The sequence below is a fragment of the Ictidomys tridecemlineatus genome, chromosome 12, assembly GCF_052094955.1.
Source record: "Ictidomys tridecemlineatus isolate mIctTri1 chromosome 12, mIctTri1.hap1, whole genome shotgun sequence".
NCBI lineage: Eukaryota > Metazoa > Chordata > Mammalia > Rodentia > Sciuridae > Ictidomys > Ictidomys tridecemlineatus.
This window is the reverse complement of record NC_135488.1, coordinates 2,452,808-2,474,688: the sequence shown is the minus strand read 5'-3', so window position 1 is coordinate 2,474,688 and position 21,881 is coordinate 2,452,808. Positions and strand designations below refer to the sequence as shown.

Below are 21,881 nucleotides of genomic sequence, written 5' to 3'. Positions count from 1 at the left end.
CCTGCTTCTCCTCCTGCTCCTCCTTCTCCTGCTGCTCTCCCTCCTCCTGCTCCTCCTATTCCTCCTCCTGTTCCTCCTGCTCCTTCTCCTCTTGCTGCTCCTCCTGCCCCTTCTCCTGTTCCTCCTCCTGCTTCTCCTCCTGCTTCCCCTCCTGCTCCCCCTCCTCCTCCTCCTCCTCCTGCTGCTCCTCCTCCTCCTGCTGCTCCTCCTCCTCCTGCTGCTCCTCTTCCTCCTGCTTCTCCTCCTGCTCCTCCTTCTCCTGCTGCTCTCCCTCCTCCTGCTCCTCCTATTCCTCCTCCTGTTCCTCCTGCTCCTTCTCCTCTTGCTGCTCCTCCTGCTCCTTCTCCTGTTCCTCCTCCTCCTGCTCCTGCTGCTCCTCCTGCTCCTGCTGCTCCTCCTCCTCCTGCTGCTCCTCTTCCTCCTGCTTCTCCTCCTGCTCCTCCTTCTCCTGCTGCTCTCCCTCCTCCTGCTCCTCCTATTCCTCCTCCTGTTCCTCCTGCTCCTTCTCCTCTTGCTGCTCCTCCTGCTCCTTCTCCTGTTCCTCCTCCTCCTGCTCCTGCTGCTCCCCCTCCTCCTGCTCCTCCTCTTCCTCCTGCTGCTCCTGCTTCTCCTCCTGCTCCCCCTCCTCCTGCTGCTCTCCCTCCTCCTGCTCCTCCTGCTCCCCCTCCTCCTGCTGCTCTCCCTCCTCCTGCTCCTCCTCCTCCTCCTGCTGCTCCCCCTCCTCCTGCTCCTCCTCCTGCTCCTGTTCCCCCTGCTCCTCCTCTTCCTGCTCCTGTTCCCCTCCTCCCACTTCTCTTCCTCCTCCTCCTTCTACTCCTCCTCTGTGCCCTGCTGCACTTCCTGAGCAGTGAGTGATGGTGGCTGTCAGCGGGTGGAGGATAATACATGGCAAGTGGAGTAAACATAGCTTGTTACATCCAGATTCGATTTCTACCAAGACAAGTGGCTGGGGCTTTTCACCACTGAGGGCAGGGGCCGTCCCTGTGGCCAGGAGCAACCTCCTGTGGGGAGGGCTGCAAACCTGAGGTTGGCAGGTGGGACAATCGAGTCATCAGGGTTTTCATTACTGGTCATTTTGATTCAGGGCCCTGGTTCGACCCTGAGAGTAACCAACACTGTGCCAAAGACCTGAGTTCAGGAGATAAAAACAGGTTCAGAGAAAAACAGCATGGTCCAGAGATAGAGGAGGCGTGGGTGATGGGGCGACATGCGAGAGCCTGTTCGAGAGTGTTCTAGCGTGTTCCTTGTCTTGCTCTGGTAGTGGTTCAGGGGTTTTTATATATGCAAACACTAATTGGACCATGGGTTTAAATGCCGTGCACTTTACTACACGCATGTCATGTGCCGGTGCGTCCATAAGCATGAAGGAAAACACATAAAGGATGTCTGTGACAGTTGGGGAACAGCTCTCACCTGCTTGGAATGCACAGTTCTGCGCCCCGGGCCTCAGCAGCTGACGGGTTCATCCCATATATCAAGCACAGCTGCCTGTGGAGAGGTATACAACGCAGCTCTCCATGACTGCAAGATGCGAGCTCCACACCCTGACTCCAAAAACCTGGCCTCTGGTGTTTGTTGGTGATCGCTGGCCAGCTGCTCTGCCATAGAGGAACGCCAGAACCTTCTAGAAGTTGGCTGCCCCTCTGAGGCTGGGTTTCTTTACTTGTGGACCCGTAAACACCTCTCAAGAGTATTGGTCACAGAGTCCCTGTGGGGTGCTCCATGCAGCTCCCAGTAGTGGCAAGGACCAAAAGATGTGAGCAGTGGGTGCTGCTTGCCGTTCGAGCGCCACCGTGGCTGGGTTGTGCCAGGCTTGCAGGAAGCCTGGGAGGCACAGTCCCCACCTCGACTGAGCCGGAATCCGGGGCAGGCCACAGACAGTTCCCACGCAGCGCAGCGGTCCCAGTACAGTGGGTGGGATCCAGGGTGCAGGGCCCTCCGGCATGGCAGGCCTGCCCGCGGCCCCGCTGGCTCTCAGAGCAGGAGCGTGGCCGCGCAGTCCACAGCGTGCCCACGTTGAGGCAGCTGTGGAAACATCTGACTCTGATTATCGGGCTGGGAATGGCTGGGGGTGGGAGCTCAGTGATTTATAGATTGCTCCTCTGGCTGTAAATCCCAGCTGTAATTGTGACTTTGTCCCTAATTGTTTGCAGAGGAGCGAGGAGCTCAATGGCCCGAAGCCCCTGGCAGAGCCCGGCTGGGGGTGAGGCTCGTTGCTAGGCCACGCCGAATTTGTTTTGGGCCCAGCTCAGCAGTGTTTTTGAGGCCCTGTATACATTTCTCTGTATTGTTAATGTAATTTGTTCAGGCGGTGAACAGCCAAGTTCAGCTGAAGGAATCCGATACTCATAACAGAAACTCCAGAGGCCAGGTTTTTGTGGTCAAATTAGGGTTTGGAGGCCTCAGAGGAGAATGAAATGTGGAGCTGTGCGAGGGGACAGTCTCCTTCTCTCCTGCATTCCCGCTTGCCTGGCTTCCGCTGCCTTAAGGAGCCAGGCTGTGCTGGCTGGGGCAGGGCTCCTGGGGAAGGGGAAGCAGAGCCGCTCACCAAGGTGGACGGAGCCTCACCAAGGCCCCTCCACCCGCTCAGCTTGACTGGCAGGACACAGTGGCTGGGGTCTGTGGGGAAGCCATGTGACTGTGCAAAATACAATTTGCCCGTGAAGACCCCGTGGGCCCCGCCACCTGGGATTCCACACCCTGCTGTGCGCAGTGTGTCCGGAAGCGGAGGATTCCAGCAACTCTGAGAGAACTGTCGGTGTGACCAAGTCACCCTAGTGCATCCTGCCTCTGCGATCTGCCTCAGAAAGTAAAATAACAAGAAGCAACGTGCTGGCATCCCCGCACTTGGTGTAGCTTCCGGAACCATGCATGTCGTGACATCCATCAGACCAACATCATTAAGACCCCTGAACACTTGCAAGGGGGCTGCTGTGCATCCGCCCACCCATCTAGTGATGACGCCTCCTGGGTGCCAGGTATGATAGGCTCCTGGCCTCTGGAGCTTGGCACGGGGAGCAAACAGGAAAACCAGTCCTTGGGGTGCTGTGAACAGCAGCTGACCCGGCAGGATCCAGCTCACCTAAGAAAGGAGCAGCTCAGGCCTAGAGGGGCGGACGGGCCTGAGGAGGGGGTGAGTGAGCTGAGCTTCCCAGGGGCCTACCAGCAGATCAGGGACTCCCTGGGTCCTCCCTGGGGTAGAGAGAAGGTTCCCTTCATCCATCCTTCCTTCCTTCCTTCCTTCCTTCCTTCCTTCCTTTCTTTCTTTCCTTCTTTCTTTCCCTCCCTCCCTCCCCCCCCTCTTTCTTTCTTTCTTCTTTGCCAGGGATTGAACCCTGGGGTGCTTACCACTGAGCCACATCCCCAGCCCTGTTTTCTATTTTATTTAGAGACAGGATCTCACTAAGTTGCTTAGGGCCTCGCTAAGTTGCTGAGGCTGGCTTTGAATGTTCCATCCTCCTTCCTCAACCTCCTGAGCCACCGGGATTACAGGTGTGGACCACCACACCTGGTCCTTTCTTAATGATCCTGTTGTCCCTGGAACCTGTGATCTGCCTGAAGTCTTCAGAGGCAAGCCACCTCCAATTCATAAGGCGGATGCCCTGCTGCTAGACGGGGCCCTCACCACGTCTCACGTTGATGTGGTCAGCTGACAGGGAACATGTGGGCACTTTCACCTAGCGGGGTTCCAGAATGACTTGACCAAAAGTGAACCAAACACTTCCTGATCTCGGTAGTTGTAAGGGTGAGGTGGGTGAGCCTGGAGGAAGCCTTCCAGTCTCCTGATTTCCTGCCAGAGCACCCTAAAACCTGGCCCGCTGTGTTAGCAAGAGGAGGCCTGCAACCCATTCCCAGACCTAGTTTAAAGCTGGGGTAACAGGGAGGACCCAGCTGCCCACACTGGGAGCCACAGCCCACGCACAGCATCCCCAATCATGCAGACCCTGATCCCTGTAAGCCCCGTTGGGCCCTGCTCTCCCGGGGCATCTCAGGGCTTCCCGTTCATGTCATCTCTATGGCCCCCCAGGGTGCGGGCATTAAGTGAGCACCAACCCATGGGTGTGAAAGTGTGTCTTTTGGTTTGTCTCCTCCACTAGACTTTGATTTCCCCAGGGTCAGAAACGCCCCCCCCCAGCCAAGGTCACCACGTACATCCCAGGGTAACGTTTTTCTGTCTCTCAGATCTCTTAACAAACTTGCTTTTTAAAGTGCTGAAGTTAACTTTAGCCATTTTTGCTGAAAATAGTAAAAAATGTGCCCTTCAGGTGCCTAACTTCTAGTGGCTTCCCATTCTGTGTTCAGGCCAAGAACTAGGAAGTTCTCCTTAAAGCCAGGTCCTCTTTCCACTGAGACCATTGTCATGGTGTCTTTTCCTAAAGCTTTGCTCTTGAATCCACAGTGGGTGGGGCTTCCAGGGAACTTTCCGCCCTGACTCAGGGACACTGGCTGGTTTTCATTTGACCTTGTCATCTGCAGACAAAGTTGCAGCCGGCCATCTAGATCGGGGAAGGTGAGGTGACAGTATGAAGGGACCACCTGGTGATGGAGGGTCCCACATGAGAAAAGACTGATGTGTGCTCTGCTCTGCCTGAGGAAAGACGCGGGTCAGAGAGGGAAAGTGCGACAGCAGTGGGTGGGAATGCTGGAGTCTAGCGTCTAGAGTCGGCCAGGGTGTGGGTTGTCAGACCCTCAGACCCGTGGCCTAGAGGACTCATATGGGAGCATCCAATAAAGCTGAAGATGTGCATGTCTAGGACCCCACAGGCCCCTCCTCTGTAGAATAGCCCTCACTGTGTTGTTAAGTAGCTTGAACAAGGAGGACTTGTGGCCAATTGTGTGATAAGTGTCCCAGGACAGTGGCAATCACGCTGGGTATGCAGGAGTGCGTGGGGTGTCCAGGAGCCCTGACCTGAGGCCTGTGAGAGATCACAGGAGCTCTTGGCGTGGAGGTGCGCGTGAACACATAGCAGGGAGCGAGCTCCGGGTGGGTCAGTGAGGGGCCTGAGGTCCTTGCTACCCTCTTCTACAGCTTTCCTGTAAATTTGATTTTTCAAAATAAAAAGTTGGTAGTCAGGCCAGGGGTCTCTAACCCACACGTGGATACTCACAGGTGCTGAAGATAGAGTCACCCACAGGAGCCTGGCAGACGGCACCTTTGGCCTTAAGTTAGTTCCAGGGAATGTGGGGAGGGGTGGCCAAGGGTATCGACTTAACTATGTCCCCAGCACTGCACCTCCTTCAACACAGAGGAAGAAGCTGTAGGATCAGTGTGGGGACAGGTTGAGCCTTCTGTCAGGGTGGTGGTGGAACATTAGTGTTCATGTTTTTCGTAAGTAGGTGACCATTCATTAGCTCAGTAACTAAGGATGATGTTTTTTTGAAAACTACAAGGAAGCTGCTAAATGACCCATGTTCTGTTTCAAGTTATTATGCTTTGGGGATTAACAGCTTGCGCCTGCCCCCTCCTCTGAAGGACAGCTGTGAACACCTTGGACAGCTGTGAGCACCTTTGGTGGTGCCTCCCAGGGCCTGCTGGGGCCGTGGACTCAGGTGGACGTGAGAGACCAGGGCTCCCTATGGATCACCCACTCACCCCGGCTGCTGTCCAAGGCCAAGCAGGCTTCGGCTTCACCTGCCTCAGGTCCCATCTGCCCCATGCCCACCTCTCAAGGGCAGGGCTGAAGTCGGCCTCCACTGTCTGCATGGGTCAGGTGTGAGCCAGCCAATTGAGGCAGGAGGTCACAGCCGAGCCGAGTGTGGATGGCTTAGGCCCCCAGGACCAAGGCAGGCTGGACACTAGGAGACCTGGGCAACACAGTGGGACAAACAGTGACCTAACACAGGACTGAAGACATGCCCGTCATTGGTGGTGGCAGTGTGGCATCCTGTCTGTCACGTGCCTTTCGACCTGAGTGAACAGTGATCACACTGATGTCCCTGAGAGCAGGGTCTCCATACGACGAAGGCGGGCAAGACATGGTCAGTGGGGCTGAGGAACACTCCCATGGCCTTCCCCGGAAACCAGAGGACCCCATGATGTCAGATACACATTTCCAGCCCTGTCCCTGCAGAGGCCTAGAGATGGGGGTGGGGGGGCAGTGCCACCAGCGCTCGGCTCTTCTCCAGATGCCTTCCCACCCGGCAGGCACGGAGACATTGCTGGAGAGCACAGCCAGGCCAGGCCACTGCCAAGCAGGCAAGACGCAGGACAGAGAGTGACCGTGGAACCTGGTTGGGCTCAACCAGATTTATGCAGTTATTCACTCCACTTTTGGACGTGTTTGAAAATTTTCAAAATTAATCTTTGAAGGTTCTGTTTTTATTCCCCTGAAAGCATCTCTGGGTTGAAGTGCCTGGCGGACCATCAGGGCTGGAGTCCTGAGCATCTCTGGGGCCAGGCCACGGGGGTGCCTGCCTGGGCAGGGTGTGTGGTGTGCCGTGGGTGAGCAGCAGGGCCAAGGATGCCAAGCCGTGAATAGCACATAGAGTGACCGCCAAGAGCCACCATGGGCAGCCGCAGTGGGCACCGTGCAGCACTCTGCCGAGGCTCTGCGGGCAGTTCCTGGTCCTGAGACCTGCTCCACTTCCCACGTCACACTCAAGGGGCGAGACACTGATAAACCACCTGCCTGACATCTGTAGCCAGCCAGCACTTGGCCCTGGGCACCAGGCTCAGGGCCGGGAGCATATTATGGTGGGAGCATAATTTGCACTAGAATGTCGCTTCCACCCACTTCCCTCCCCTCTCCTGTGGTTCCTGTTCTCTGGTCCTCTGTCCCTCGTCCTCCTGGGCCCTGCTGATTCTTTGGGACAGTCCTCCAACCCAGAGCCACCCCCAGGGGACAGGGGCTGAGGCTCAAACCTGGGTCAGCTCAGTGGACCTGGTCAGTGGCCCTGGTCAGCTCTTCCCCTTCTTGTTATCCCCACTTTTTTAAATTGAATGCACCCCTTTTCACGGATGTCAAAACACCGCTCCCTATGGACCCGGGTCTCATCTCTAGGGCAGAATAGACAGGTTGGAGCTGGGTTCAGATCACCGCCACTGCTTCCTGATGTCGAAACCAGCGCTGGTCTGTATGCAGGTGGGACGCAGGTGACTAGTTCAGGGAGACACTGCAACAGCAGCTCAGAGCACCAGCAGGAAGTCCTCATCCCCAGGTGACCAGTGAATCTCCACTCCTGACCTACTGTTTTGCTTTCCGGGCACCCACCTTAGAACTCCTCAGAATCCACCTGCTGAACTCCTGGGCCCCCCTCGTGCCTGAACCCACTGCACCTTCCACTCTCCTGGGTGGATTCCCGCTCTTCTTCCAAACTCAAGCCCCCCAGGACTCGCCCAGCCAGCCCTGCCTTGGCTGAGCATGGAGCCCCTCCCTGGGCTTCCGGAGTGCTTGCCTTGGCCCTTGGCTTTCCTACCCTGCTGGCACCTCAGACCACTGGCAGGGTTGGTAGCCAGGGACCAGGGGCATTGCCAGCTTTCACTTTTACCAAGAGAGGTGCTGAAGCGAGTCCCCTGTGCTCTGTGGTGCCATTTCCCAGAGCACAGGAAAGTCCTTCACATGGCGCGGATGTGGCTTTAGCAGGAACCCCTGGCGTGGGCACCTTGCTGAGTGGGAATGTCTTACTTGCAACCCTCCGGATGAGCTCTTTGGATTCTGGAGGCCGTCTTGATTGAGAAGCTCCATAAATTCTTGGTATGGGTTAGTCTAAAAGCAACTCCAACTCTTGCGGTTTGGGGTCTTTGGTTTCCACCCGAGGGCTGCGCTCAGAGGTCTGGCAGTGTCTGCAGGACAGACATAGGAAAGATGCGGCCTGCACCCTGGACTCTGCCCTTCAGCAGGGAGCAGTGCATGCCAGGGAGGACAGCCTCCTCCAGGGAAGCCCATCAGGCACACAGCCTGGCTGGCCTCAGGAGCCCAGCCTGCTGGGAATGTCAGGATGTGTTGCAGGAGGGCTGAGACCACAGGATCACTCTTGAAGTCCCTTCTTACTGCTCTTAGAAATGAGGGTCTTGGGCTGGGGATATAGCTCAGTTGGTAGAGTGCTTGCCTAGCATGCACAAGACCCTGGGTTCAATCCCCAGCACCACAAAAAAAAAAAGAAAGAAAGAAAGAAAAAGAAATGAGGGTCTTATGCTGAAGGGCATGGAGGAGCTATTGGGAAATCGGCCAGTGACCCTGGTTCTGCCAGGTGAGGTGGATGCACCCTGGGTTGGCATGAGGCTCCTCATTCCTGGAGTGGAGGCCAGCAGGGCCACAGCAGGGGAGGGCCAGCCTTGCCCCTGAGCTGCTGTAAAATGGGGAGACCGTGTGGGTGAAAGCTGGAGACTGGGGACCTCCGTTGAGTGGCAGTAACAACCTCTCACCCGTGAGTGGCCCCTTGAACATGTCCGCCAGGCCTTCTGGGGTCTGCAGTTGGAGGCAGCCATGTCCTGTGGCTTCTCTGACCACACACCTCGACTCTGGCTCCCCTGGCTCCAGAGACCCGCGTACTCCTTCGAGGGCTCCCAGCAACAGGGGCACGTCTCTGTGTGTGAAGATCATCACCCTCAATGGACCCCAGCCTGGGTTCATCACATCCCTGGTAGGGCCTTTCAGAGCTCTGTACCCGGGCAGCCCTTGCCCTGCTCCTGGCCTGCCACCCTCTCCTGCCCGAGGCCTACTTACTGCAGAGAATCAGTATAATTACAAGTCCTTTTAGATACAGAACATAGTGGCTTCAATCACCGCCGTTCCCTGCGGCCTGTGGTGCCCTCGGTGTTGCTGCAGGGAAACCCTGAGGCAGGTGGATGTCACCTTTTAATTTGCCGTTAGTTTCTCATGAACAAGTGAAGTTTCCAGAACTTAGTCCAAGCTCAGTTAGATCTGCTGACTTGGGAAATATTTGTGCCCTCAGAGTTCGCGCTGTTTCAGGAAAGATGCTCCTGGACATGGGAAGGGTGCACTGGAAAGCCTTGGCCACATCTGCAGAAGTCCTGCCTTTGGATGAGGTGGCCTAACCAGCCAGGGCAGCCAGCTCAGGTGCCTAGGAGCTGAGTCACCTGATTCAGGGGCCCTGGGTGCAGGGCACAGTGCTGACAGCCACCACGCCCACCGCCCAGCACTGTCTCCTGGCACTTTCGGGTGTTCTCCTCTGTGTCGGAGCCGAGCTTTTCCATGAACCCCATGACTCTGGGGACCTCAGTGGCAAGCCCGCTCAGTTCTTGCCACCCAGCCTCTGCCTGAAAGCCGTGCTGATTGATGGGCAGCTCTCCTACTAGCTCTGCAGGATGGGCCACCTCCCTCCTCTCAGGTCATCTCTCCCTGCTGCCATCTGGAGGTCTGTGGCCTGCGGCTGCCTCCAGACTCCAGACAGGGAATTGTGTCCTCAGTCTGACCCAGTTCCCTGGGTACTGGGACGATGTCAGTCATCAGAGCAGCATCCTTCCTGAGGCGCCCCCACTTTGGAGTTGACTCCCCCAGAGGAGAGGCTGCAGTGTGGGGGGGCGGGAGGGCCCGCAGGCCTGGGCCTCATCTCTGTTAGCCTTTGGCTTGATGGTCCCTCCCATCTCCCAGAGCGTAGGGTTAGACCTGCAGGTAGGTCCAGCAGGCTCAGGTCCCCCAGGCCAGTCAGACAGCTTCCCTAGGCCTTGGAATCTTCATCAGCAAAGGGGACCCTCAACAGTCACCTGCCGGAGTTAGCACGACGAGAGGGACAGACAAGTTGACATGGGCGACACATTGGATGATGAGGCCATGTCTGTCACTGTTTGTCATGCTGCTCAGAGTCACTGTGACCCTCCAGACTTGACCAGCAGCCTTTGGGCCAGGCCCGGCCAGGACCACAACACAGGCCGAGGGGCGGGGCTCACACCTCCTCCATTCTTGCTTCTCTTTCTATCTTTATTTTGGGGGGTACTTTGGGGTTTTCTTGGTTATTCATGGATTGTTGAGGGGACAGCTCAGCTGATGCTGCCCTGGGCACAGGGCCACTGCAGGGACAGGAACAGTCACCTGCGTCTCCTTCCACTGGGTGAAGATGATCCCTTGGTGGCGTGTTGACTCCTTTGGGTGAAGACCTTGCTTGTGACCACAGGCCACGCTGCCTCCTCTTCTCTCTCCCCAAGGCTTACCAGCTGCCAACATGGCACTCCATGCGCCCTGGCCGTCCCTGTCAGCCCATCTGGGCTCCAGTTCCATGCAGATTTTTTTCTAATTTTGTGGTGCTGGGGCCTGAACTGAGGGCCTCTCACCTGCTAGGCACAACCCACTGAGCCACACCCGGCCCCTGAGTTCAGAGGGTTTTTGTTTTTGCTTTTACATACCATAAAGTTCACCTTTTGGGTTTTGACAGACTGCACCACCACGATCAGGATGTCCACAATTCCACCCACTCCAGAGTCTCCCTGGGACTGCGGCACCCCTCTTAATCTTACCAGCACTTCCCCCACAGCCAGCCCCCAGCCCCCGCAGCACTGGTCTGGTCTCCCCTAGGGCTCTGCCTCTCGCAGTCCAGCGTCCTTCACGGGTGGCAGGACCAGGAGCTCTTCCTTACTGGTGGGTTTCCTGCTGGAGGCTAATAATCTTTGAGAAGGCATTTCACCATTTTAGGAACTGCCTTCACCCCTGTCATTCCTTCCTCTCTGCCTTAAAGGCTGGGAATCTTGCTGGAACCTCTGATAAGCTGCACATGACAATGCGTCTCTCAAAGGAAGGCCCCGTTTCTTTCAAAGAATTCCCAATCAGTGCCAAAGAATGTCTCACCTCCGAGAAGCTAGAAGCCTGGATCTGAGCTGCGATCCTCACCCACCCACAGCACAGGATTTGCTCCGCCATGGATGCTACTCAGCTTGCCATTCCCCCATCTTTGAGTTGATGTCTTTCTCAGTACAGAGGCCGAGCTGCTGGGCAGGGGTGAGGTCCAGAGGGCAGAGGTCCAGAGTGTCAGGACAGGGTCTGTCTGGGGAGGCAAAGTCTGGAACAGAGGCGGGCAGCGTGGATGGTGGAGGCTCTCTGCCAGGGAGGTGCCCGGGATGCGACGGGGCGTGGGATGGGGCATGGGACGTGCCTCTTTGCTGAAGGGCATTCCCCAATCCTACTCTGGGCAATCCCTGGCTACCATTGAATCAGCGCCATCAAACCCTTCCCTGTCAGGCTGCGAGCCCCAGACCCGCTCTCCTGGGTGCCCAGTAATAGCTCAATTGTGTGAGGGGCTGTGAAGAGCCCGTGTGGGGATGAATAGGCCGGTCTCCATGGAAACCAGCGGCTGGGCTGACCTTTGACCCACTTGTTGCCACCATACTGTTAACCACTGGTGGCTCTTGGCGGGGAGGAAACGGCTGTCAGAGGTGTTTTCTTTTTCCCTTAGTCTGGGTCTGGGTCCACACTAAGTAGAAATAACACCAATATTAGTCCAGGAGAAAGAGTCTGCTTCGTCCATAGACCCACCGGCCCCTTCCGTCTCCCCCAGGCTTTCCCTTCTGCAGTGCAGACCCAGCCCCAGAGCAGGGTGTTTATGGTCGCCCTGGGGGGGGGGACCTGGGAGTGTTGCTCCCAGGACCCTGTAGGAAGGAACAGGCCCCATTCTGCTGCCTGCACTGTGGACCTGACTCCAGCTCCCCCTCTGTTCAGGACACTGTGTGGCACCTGCAGCCAGAGCCTTGAGAAGCCCTGCAGGAAGCGGCCCGGTCCCTGCCCTGTGGCACCAGGACCTCTGGGACAGGGCCAGGTATGCAGCTTCTCCTCAGGGACATCAACAGAGATGTGGTTCCCAGCCGTGTGCAGGGCAGGTCTGTGGTTTCGTGGCCCCAAGGGAGTAGGAGCAGGTAGCCTGAGGCATTCTGGGCACAAGCTGGTTTTCCCCACTCCATGCTGTTCTGGGAGCTGACCTGGGTGACCAATGGTGGTCTGGGGTACAGTTCTGGTGTTCTGGATCAGGAGAGGTGCTGTTCAGACCTGTCTGGCTTGGTTTCCCACGTGCCCTGGAGTATGGCCCAGGAAGGCACCACTTGGGACAGGAGATGTTCAACATGCTTTCAAGGCCTTTAGTTAAAAGTTCCAAGATATTTGTTAAAACTCCTGGATGGTTTTTTTGTTTGTTTTTGTTCTTTTAAATTTCCATCAAATTTAGTCCCGATGGTAACCGTGATCCCTGGCCGACCCGGGAGACCGAGGTCTGCTGGCTGTGGGTCACCTGTGGGGTTCGCCTGTTGTGAGTTGTTCCCTAAGTGGTTCAATCTGCTTCTCCATCCCCGGAAGGTGCCCATATGGGCCCAGGGTCTGCTTGCAGGAGACTGGACTGGGGGCAGCATCCTCACTGCCCTGAGTTGTGGGGAGCAGGAAATAAACTTGGGCCTTGGGCCTGGGGAGGGGCAGGCAGTGTCCCTTCATTCTGCAGCTGTGTAAACAGTGGGGGAGGGGAGCCAGGATGCTGGGGGAGCTTGGAGGAGCAGGAGGCCTGGGGGCTGCTAGGCTCCCTGCTGGGCTCCCTGCTGGGCTCCCTTGGTTCCCAGGGCACCTGGGGTGTGATTCCTGAAATGTCAGGGTCTGGGCCCACCACTCTGGGCCACCTTGCCTGAGGTGGGGCAGGAGACCAGGGTGGGTGGTGGACATCCAGGTGATGTCCATCCTGGCCCGGACAGGCTCAGGCACTGGGGTCTAGGGGAAGAAGCCCCTTCTTGCCCAGCCCAGTTCAAACTGAAAAACATGGCAAGGTCCCTGCTGTGAAGCCAGGGCAGCTCCAAGAGGTGGAGACTGTGTAGGACAGGGGCCCATCAGGGACAGTTCATGGCCAGTGGGAGGAATGGCCAGCTCGAAAATGTACCACGTCCTCGGCATTTTGTCCTGTGAGGGGTTTGGGAGGAAGTGGGCTTCACTGCAGCCCGGCCTCACAGGTTGGGGGAGTGTGCCAGCCAAAGGACCACAATCAGAGTGGCCACTCTGCGCTCAGGTAGGGACAGAACACAGTGTCTCCCAGGCAGGTGGCCAGGGCAGGCGCGTGGCCCTCGCTCCTTCACTCTTGACTGCACCTCCTTTGCGGACTGATGGACGCCCAGAGGGGTCCCCTGTGTGCCCTCCTGGACACTCCTGTACAGTGGGGCCACCGAGCATTGAAGGAGGGTGTGGGTGTGACCTGGGCTGGGAGAATGCAGTCAGGGGGGGGGCTAGAAACCATGGAGACTTACCTGCTAGCAAGTGCTCTACCCTTGAACTGCACCCCAACACTGATGCAGAATTTAAATAATTTTATAGTGTGTGGAAGAGATGGAAGGAGGGATGGGGTCGAGTCCACAGGGTGTTGGACCATGTGCCTGCTGGGGTCGGCTGCTGGGCCAGCCTGGCCCTGCCTGGAGCCCTGTCGAGGCTCTTCCCAGGCAGCCCTGGGCTTCCGTGTGGTCCTCTTCCCTGATGCTGAGTCTCAGCCCCCGCCCTCCAGAGCCTGCCCCACATCTCGGGCACAGTGCTGCCATTCCTCACCCCCAGGCTGGATTGATGACTGCGCTCACCCATCTCGGCCAGCACTGTCCAGTAGCCACCTTCAAAAGGACAAAAGGAAAGAACTGCTCCCAGTCAGATCTTTATGAAACCCAGGTTGTCACAATGTTGTCATTGCAATGTGGAATCTGTCACTGAGACATTCTGCGTTCCCTCTTCATGCCAAGCCTCCGATACCCACTGAACAATAAGCCAGGGCCTCCTGTGACGAAGGGCCACCAGCTCAGGGCAGCCCTGCCAGCTCCCTTTCCCTCCCCATACCATGGAGATGATCATGTCCACACCCCTCTGTCCCCACAGGCGGCTGTGAGTGTGAGGAGGGAGGACCAGGCACCGCCCGAGATTCAGGATCCCAGACACTTACCCTCTCCCCAGAAAGTGTGGTTCCCAAACCAGAAGACAGCAAAAGGGCCTCCGTGGGCATGTCCACCCTGACCCTGTCAGTTCCCTGTAAGAGGTGAGGGAAGAAGGCAGCGCCTGCCCACCTTGAAGCTGCCCTGCCGAGAGAGAGAGAGAGAGAGAGAGAGAGAGAGAGAGAGAGAGAGAGAGAGAGAGAGAGAGAGAGAGAGAGAGAGAGAGAGAGGAGTCTCCCCCAAACCATGCCCGCAGCGAGTGGAGGGTGCTTTTTTTTTTGCTAAGTCTTTTCTTGGTGGAAATGTTCAATCTGTGTCTTTTGCTTTTGTTTTTAAGGAAATGGAGAAAGGAAGGAAGCTGGAGGGGTGTAATTCGTTATGCTAGCTTTGGATTCTGCAAAATCAGGAAATCAGAGAGCGCAGTGCCTGAGCGGTGACATTTAACTTGACTGGGAAAGGCGTGCCCAAGGTCACCCTCTGCAAGGCTCCTCTTCCTTCCTTCCAGTTTTTTGTGCAGCGGGTCTTTGGAGCTCAGCACTTTGGCTCATTTCTCCTGTGGGAACGGGAGCTGGAACCCAGCATTGGACCTCTGGACCCTTGGAGTGCCTTTTTCTCAGTACCTTGTCCTGGCCACCTCAACTGGGTTGTTGATTGGCTCATTGATGGAGCCAGAGGAGGGGCCTTCTCTGGTGGCAGAGGACAGCGTGTTTTCAGACACACCTGGCCCCTGTTGTGACTCAGGCTCCAGGTGTAGGTTTCTATTTATTGGTTTCCTTAAACACTTTTTGCTCCTTGGTGGTGTTTTGGCTCGGTCTGTTTGTACTTCCTCAGGACCTGGGGCTCCTGAATAGCTTGGGTCTGTTTGGCAGTGAACAGTCCTTTCAGATTCCTCCCTCCCTCCCTCCCTCTCCCTCCTTCCTCTCCTCCTTCCTTCCTTCCTTCCTTTCTCCCTCTCTCTCCCCACCCCCATTGTGAAGGGAGGATTTTAGAATAGCCAGAATCCAGAACATCTCCAAGTCTGAGGCCTTTGCAGGCAGGCCCCAGGGGGAGGGGCCTAGGTATTGCAGGCAGGTCTTTTCCATCTCTGGCTCTTTTTCAGTACTGGGGATCAAACCCCCACACACACAACCCTCCCCCCAGGTTCTCTACTCCTGAGCCTCGTCGCCATCCCTTTTTAGTTTTTTATTTTGAGACAGGGTCTCACTAAAGTGTTGAATCTGGTGCCCCGGACTGGCAATCCTCCTGCCTCAGCCTCCAAGTGTTACCAGAGTGGCCACCACACCAGCTATCTCTGGTCCTGCAGTTTAGCCCTTGGTACCATGAGGCTTGAACTCCATGTTTGCCGGCTTCCCCATAGCACTCCTATGACCCTGGGCTAGCAGCAGAGACCCAGCCCAAACACAGTATGACACCCCACCAAACCCACTTCTCTCTTTGCAAGGGCTTCACTGGAGATGGACAATGCCTCAGAGAGCAAAGATGTCCTGGGCGGCCTGAGATTGGTCTGTTCTGCTTGCTCACCACCGCCCTGATGCACAGCAGTGTGCAGACACCCTCTGCCCTGACCCCAGAGGCGCCACTGCCCCTGGCTTCTGCTGCAAGAAGCAGAGAGTCTTAGGGTCCCCGTGAGTGGCGCTGCCCTCGTATGCACCAGTCCCCTTCCTGAGCACAGCGCCTCTGCCCAGCCTCCTCCTTCCTCCTCTGAGTCCCTAGTTTCTGCCTCCGCTCCTTGGCCTCCTTGTTGTGAGGTCCGTATCTAATCTCAGACTTTCCCAGCATACTGCGTGGTCTAAGCTCCTGGGTGAAAGGGGCATATTTTTCTTCCCTTTCCCCATTTAGATTGCAGTCTGTCCCTGGGCCTCCCACCAATCTGCAGCCTGGTGCAGGACAGCCTCAGAGCCAGTGCTGACAAACAGCATACCAAGTGGCTTCTGGTGGCCTCTTCCCAGCAGGTGCCAAGCCACATTCCGCCTCGGCTCCTTGTTTGTTGGTTTGTTTGTTTTGTCTTGCGTTTTATTGATGATCAGTGGCCTTGGGGTCTGAGAGAAGGACCAATTGCAATGGTACCAACCTAAGACAGGAGGCTGACGCCTTGAGGTCAGTTCATCCAATGTTTGTTGGTTTGTTTGTTTTGTCTTGCGTTTTATTGATGATCAGTGGCCTTGGGGTCTGAGAGAAGGACCAATTGCAATGGTACCAACCTAAGACAGGAGGCTGACGCCTTGAGGTCAGCTCATCCGATGACAGATAAGGACCATATGTAGTATTGGACAACCTAAGACAGGCACGGTCCCTAAGCCACAGTGCTTGTTGTTTAATTAAACAGAAGTGGGGAGATGTTGAGGGCCGCAGCCAAGTCAGGATGACACATGGCATTCTGCCAGAAGGGAGTGGTTGAGAGGTGACACCAGCAAGCCATTGAGATAATGATGGTTATGTTAAGCTGTGTATTCAGTTGTATATGGACCCCTGCTGTCCACCAATAGGGTGGCTCCTGCTGCCTGGGCCTGCCGGCTACTTTGGAGTTCTCGAGGTCCAGAGAGGGTGAGGGGGGTAGGCCTGGAGCCCGGGGGAGAGCAGAGAGCGGGAGTGGACGTGGAGTGCTGGTGGAGTTCCTGGAGTTCCGGGCAATAAAGTTTCCTGTTTGAACATACAAGTGCTTTGTGGTGGCTCAGTGATTTGTGCCCAGCCAGACTGTGGCAAGAAGGCTAGACAGGGACAGGAAGCATGTGGCTAATCCTCCTGCAACAGGCTCAGGCCCAGGGGCCTCTCTGAAATGGACCCACGGTTATCCACACACCAAGGGGGTTGCAGATGGAGACCGTTACAGGTGGCGGTGCCCCTCTGGGCAGTGCAGCCTGGCTTTGGCCACTGAGGGTCTCCCTGTTCCCCTTGCCCAAGAAGATCTCCTTGGATGGTTGCCGCTATGCCCCTGAGCAGTGGCACAGGGCAGGACAGCTGGGTGCTGGCTGCCCACAGCCGCGTTACTTATTGCTGTTGCCTGAGGTGGTAGTTGGCATGTTTCTGACTCCAGAGGTAACAGCCACCTGGGGAGCTCCGTCCAACTCTGGGAGAACATGGGTGGACCCAGCACGAGCAAGGGGGTTCCAGCTCCCAGGGGCCCCAAAGCTCCCCCAGCTTGTGGAGCCTGCCCTGCGTGAACTCAACGGCAATGGGCTGCTTCAGTATGTTAAAGGAAGGCAAGCTGGCCTGCCGTCCACCCACTACCTAGGAGCCTTGACCCTTACCACCTGCTTCTCAGACAGTCCTAAGGACCCAGTGAAGGCAGCGTCACTGCTCCCGCTGAGTAGAGGATCGTGCCAGGCTCAGTGCTCCTAACATGACACCCAAGGGAGGGGGCCCTGTGACGTGAGCGCCCACGGATCTGGGGGTTTACTGATAACACGAGCCAGGACTCAGCAGAATAGCAGCCCCAAGTCCAGGCAGGTGGGGCTCCAGTGTCTCCTGACCTGGGGAATTGCACTGTTCCACGGGAGGGTCGGCCAGCATACAGGTAGAGGGTGGGCGGGAGGAGCCATCCTTCCCTCCTGGTCTCTGAGTGACCAGGGGGTCATACTCAAGAGTGTGGCTGTGGCCAAGTCAGCACCTTGCTGGCTCCCTGCCATCTCTGCAGACTGCCGGCTGGCCAGAGGTTGGGAGCCAACCGGCAACCGCCTGCTGTTTGCTGGCCCCGCTGACTTTGCCCCCCTACTAGAGGCCTCTCTGCCTCTGCGAGGCTTGGGCAGGCGAACAGGAGGCCCTCTGAAGTCCCCCTGAAGTCCCCGTGTTGGAGGAAACCGAGTAAACAGAGCTTTACCTGATCCGAGGAGTCCTGCTGGCATGTGGCCTATTACTGTGGCCTCCACCACAGCAGCCTTTCTTTACACAAGCACCTCCATGCACGCCACCCTCTGCCTCTTTTTTGTACCAGGCATTGAACCCAGGGGCTCTTAACCCCTGAGCCACATCCCCAGCCCTTTATATATATTTTTTTATTTTGAGACAGAGTCTTGCTAAGTTGCTTAGGTCCTCACTAAGTAGCTGAGACTGGCCTTGCGATTCTCCTACCTCAGCCTCCTGAGTCACTGGGATTACAGGCAAAGGTTTCTCTTCTTAAAGCCTAAGGTGATTTTTACATTTTACTTCAAACACTGAAGACAAGTGCAGGAAGCCAGAAGGCCAGAGCTGAGCTGGACTCAGGTCCCCAGGTCCAAAGCCCATGAGAAGGCTCTTCCAGTTAGGCCATCTTTTTGCATGTTTTCTGTCCCAAACTGAGTATTTTGAGAAACTTTAATTCAAATTTATTTGGATATTTGTATTTAATTAGACAAATGGACTTTTTCTACTTGCACTACTTTAGGATTCACAGAAGAGAAATCAATTCCAATCTCTTTCTCTGGCAGTGGGATTTTAAGTTTTCCCCAAAATTGTGAGGATTTGAAGGCTTGCCGAGGCCAGGCGGTGGCTCTGTGGAATGAAGCCTCCGCACTGCAGCTGGGACTGCTCCTTTGTGAATATGCAAATTCGCATCTTCTGTGGCTCCCCCTGGGCTTGCTGGAAGTCTCCCAATGTGGTATTTGTCATTAAAATCACCGTGTTATGTGGGGGGTTGCGGTGACTTCCCCAGATGCAGTGATCCTAATTGCAACCATACAGGTTATCCAAACACAGCTTGAGTACTGAAAACAGCCCTGTAAGCCAGCCCTGTGAGCCAGTGTGCCCTGGTAGGTGAGCAACTCGTGCAGAGGAAGGCAGAGCTGGGTTCTGGGTCCTGTGCGGTGGGCCCAGGTCCTTCCAACTGGCCCCTTCTTAAATCAAGAGTCTGACAGTGTTTACAAACATTAGGCTTTACTAATATTTGCTTTCTATGAACGGAAAACCCAGAGCACCTGCAGTGTGGAAGGCAGGGATGCCCCAAATGAGGCCTCTCAGTTCCACAGTTGTCTGGACCAGTACTTCAGAACACGCTTGTGCATGGGGCTTGCAGGAATGCAGATTCTGCCCTGGGCTGGGAACTCTGCACTCCTAACATCATCCCTACAAAGCTGTTGCTGCTGGTCTGTGGGGCCCACTTTGAGTAGCAGAATCTAAAGCCAAGTAAATACAACCCAGTTTCCAAACAAGAGAGAATCTAGCCCCGGGAGGCTGTTTCCATTGGCCTCGGTTTTCCTAGCCTTTTTCATCCACATTTACATCTGCAGAGTAGAAAATGGTGAACATCTGACAACATCCGTGGAACTGACTCTGACTGTTGCAGGGCCCCCGGGAGCTGGGGGAAGAAGAGGCTCTCGGCCAAGCCCACCCCCGCCCCCGCCCAAACCACCGGATCCTCAGCACTGTGCTTGCAGTTTTCCCAAAATGCTCATGGACATGGTGATCCACCCACTCTGGCCTTCCTGATAACAGGCAGCCCAGCCAGCAGTGAGGGGTTGGTCCAGAGTAAACCCACCCCGGGCGCCCGCTCAGACCCCGCTGAGGATTGACATTTCCTTTAGCTGTCTGAGCAAGAGCCATCCTGGGCCTCTCCCAGCAGCCCACGTCTCCTCTGGGCCAGCAAGCCTGTGGGCACTCCATAAATACTTGTTGATTGACTTGACTCGTTCCCTGGAGAAGAAGAAACAGGGAAGTAGGGAAAAGGGAGCGGACTCAGTTCTTTCTAAGCGTCCTGAGGAAGGGCCCCACGCGCCTCGGGCTGCAGGATATGGCTACTTTCATCCTCTAAGCAGCAATGAGGAGTTTAGATTTTCAGTATTCATTAATTTCCCTCCTTAGAGGCTAGAGACAGTGGTTCCCTCTAGAATTTCTAATGGGGAACCCAGCAGTGTGCAGCCTCATTGCTGCCCAGAAGCAGCAGCCCTGGCTATCCCGTGGCACGGGTACTTGTTCAGTCTCCAGCTTCTGGTGGGCAAGGGTGGACTTGGCCGCAGGCATTGTCTGCAAGGCCTGGGCCTGTTCTGCTCTCTTCATCCCAGTCTGGCCCCCGTCTCCTTTTGCTCCAGGTGGGAGGCCTGTGTCCCCTTGGCACAGCATGTCAGCAGAAAGGGTTTGTGACAGGAGCCAAAAGCCCAGCTCCCAGGCCAGCCCCACATGCCACTCAGCCACCTTTCTGGGATCTGCAGAGCCTCCTCTGAGCCTGAGCGGCTTTGACCTCCTCCCCAGAACCCTTCCTGGACCACACTCCCCACAAGCGCCCTTGCTCCCGAGTCTTCCCTGGGGGCCACATGCCCTGAGAGTTTGAACTTGGGCTTCCACCAGGCTTTCAGGAGACTCAGAAGAGACCCAGGAGCTCCTGGGTCGGGGAAAACCCTCAGGTCTGGTGCTGCACACCGCTTCCCAGGTGTGACCCACCCGGGAGCAAGGTTTCTGCCACTCTGCTTCAGCTTCTCATCTGTGAGAGGAGATCACGGTAGTTCTATGGCCTGAGGCGCTGTGAGCATCGGTCTATGGGCGCCAAGAACTAGGGCAGTGCTGGCTGTTTTGAGGGTCATCAGTGCTGTTTTATAGAAATTGTGAGCCTTGGCTTTAGGCCAAGTCCACCCCTGTCAGCACCCTGCGTACTCAATAGGTGCATTCTTTAAATTAAAGCATTAATTTTCTAACAAGAAAGAGAAGTGGGAAGCCAGGCATGGTGGTGTACACCCCAGCAACTCGGGAGGCAAGAGGATCCCGAGTTCATGGCCAGCCTCAGCAATATAGCAAGACCCTCATCTCAAAATAAAAAATAAAAAGGATCCGGGCGCAGTGGCACATGCCTGTAATCCCAGCAGCTCGGGAGGTGAGGCAGGAGGATCGTGAGTTCAAAGCCAGCCTCAGCAATGGCAAGGCACTAAGCAACTCAGTGAGACCCTGAGTTCAATCCCTGGTACCAAACGAACAAACAAAAACCAGGCTGGGGATGTAGCTCACTGTCACAGAGCCTTGGGTTCAATTCCTGGTGCCAAAACAGGGTGGTGGTGGGGGGGGCGCGGGGGAAATCTCACAGGGGGATCCCGCAGATGGTGTTAGGAGCAGCAGAATGCAGGCATATGTTAATCAGCAGCCCTCTGGTGGAGGAACACTCAGGCAAATTGACATTTGCCAATTTTCTTGGTGTAAATACCCCCACCCAGGCGAATGTCAGGCACCAGTACAAAACACTGAGTCCTGAGTTTGGCAGAGATGCTAATGCCTAGTGCCAGCCAGCTCTTGTCTGCCCTTGGGGCATCTGTGACAGAGCCACAATCTCTACCACCACCCCTCTTCCCCACCCCCACAGGTTGACATTTTGGCCTTTAAAAAAAAATGCTAAGATATCAGACACAGCCTAGCTTGAAGGGTTAGTAACCCTCCATGGGTCACGCTGCCCAGAGTTGGTATCCCTGTCAAGGAAAGCCCTGGACGCAGGATGAGGGAATCTGGGGACAGACAGCCTTCCAGGGGCCTTATAGAGCCACTTCAGGCTTGAAGGAGCAGCTCGATCTCTGAGGGTGCCCAGTGTGAGCAGAGACGGGCCAAGAGGCCTCACGAGCTGGGTTACAGGTGGCTCCAAAAGTCCTGGGGCCGGCCAAGTGGCAGAGGCCAGGAGGAAGACCAGGGCAGGGTGCAGGTCCGCTCCTTGAGTGGGCGCATGTGGTTGGCTGGTTTGGATTTTGGTCTTTTGGTCTAATTGAATGATTTGGGAATAAGAAGAAAAATTAACCACTTTTTCTCGATGTCTGAATACTGTTTTGGAATAAGCAAGAACAGGTCAGCGCTCTTTGTGGGCGGGTCCCTGCCTTGCTGGTGGCCCACACCCCATCACTGTGTCTGGGGAGACTCCTGTACTGTGCTCCGGATGCTGGCAGGAGGAATCAAACCTCCTGCTTTGTAGTGCGTGGGGCTTGGGGGGCGGCAGTGGGCGGGCACATGGAGTGGCAGTGAGCTGGCTGGCATACCTGCAGTGCACGGTGCGACATTGGGTGGGCAGGCAGTAGGTGGGCACACCTGCAGAGCATGGGGCAGCAGTGGGCGGCCACACCTGTATTTCCAGAGACCTTTTTTAGCATCTGTGCTCAGCTAGGAGCACAAAGTCACCTGC

The 21,881-nt window shown here is 56.2% G+C and overlaps 1 protein-coding gene and 1 long non-coding RNA gene across 3 annotated transcripts in view; one reads left to right on the top strand and one right to left on the bottom strand.

Annotated features, from left to right (window-relative positions):
- Positions 1–21,881, top strand: part of Tcf7l1 (transcription factor 7 like 1) — a 114,931-nt gene that overhangs the window by 52,715 nt on the left and 40,335 nt on the right. The window lies entirely within an intron of this gene.
- LOC144369523 (uncharacterized) lies at positions 13,208–14,086 on the bottom strand. Its single transcript, XR_013429322.1, has 2 exons — positions 13,837–14,086; positions 13,208–13,513 (listed from the first exon to the last, which is right to left on the bottom strand). It is a non-coding gene; the product is annotated as an uncharacterized LOC144369523 (long non-coding RNA).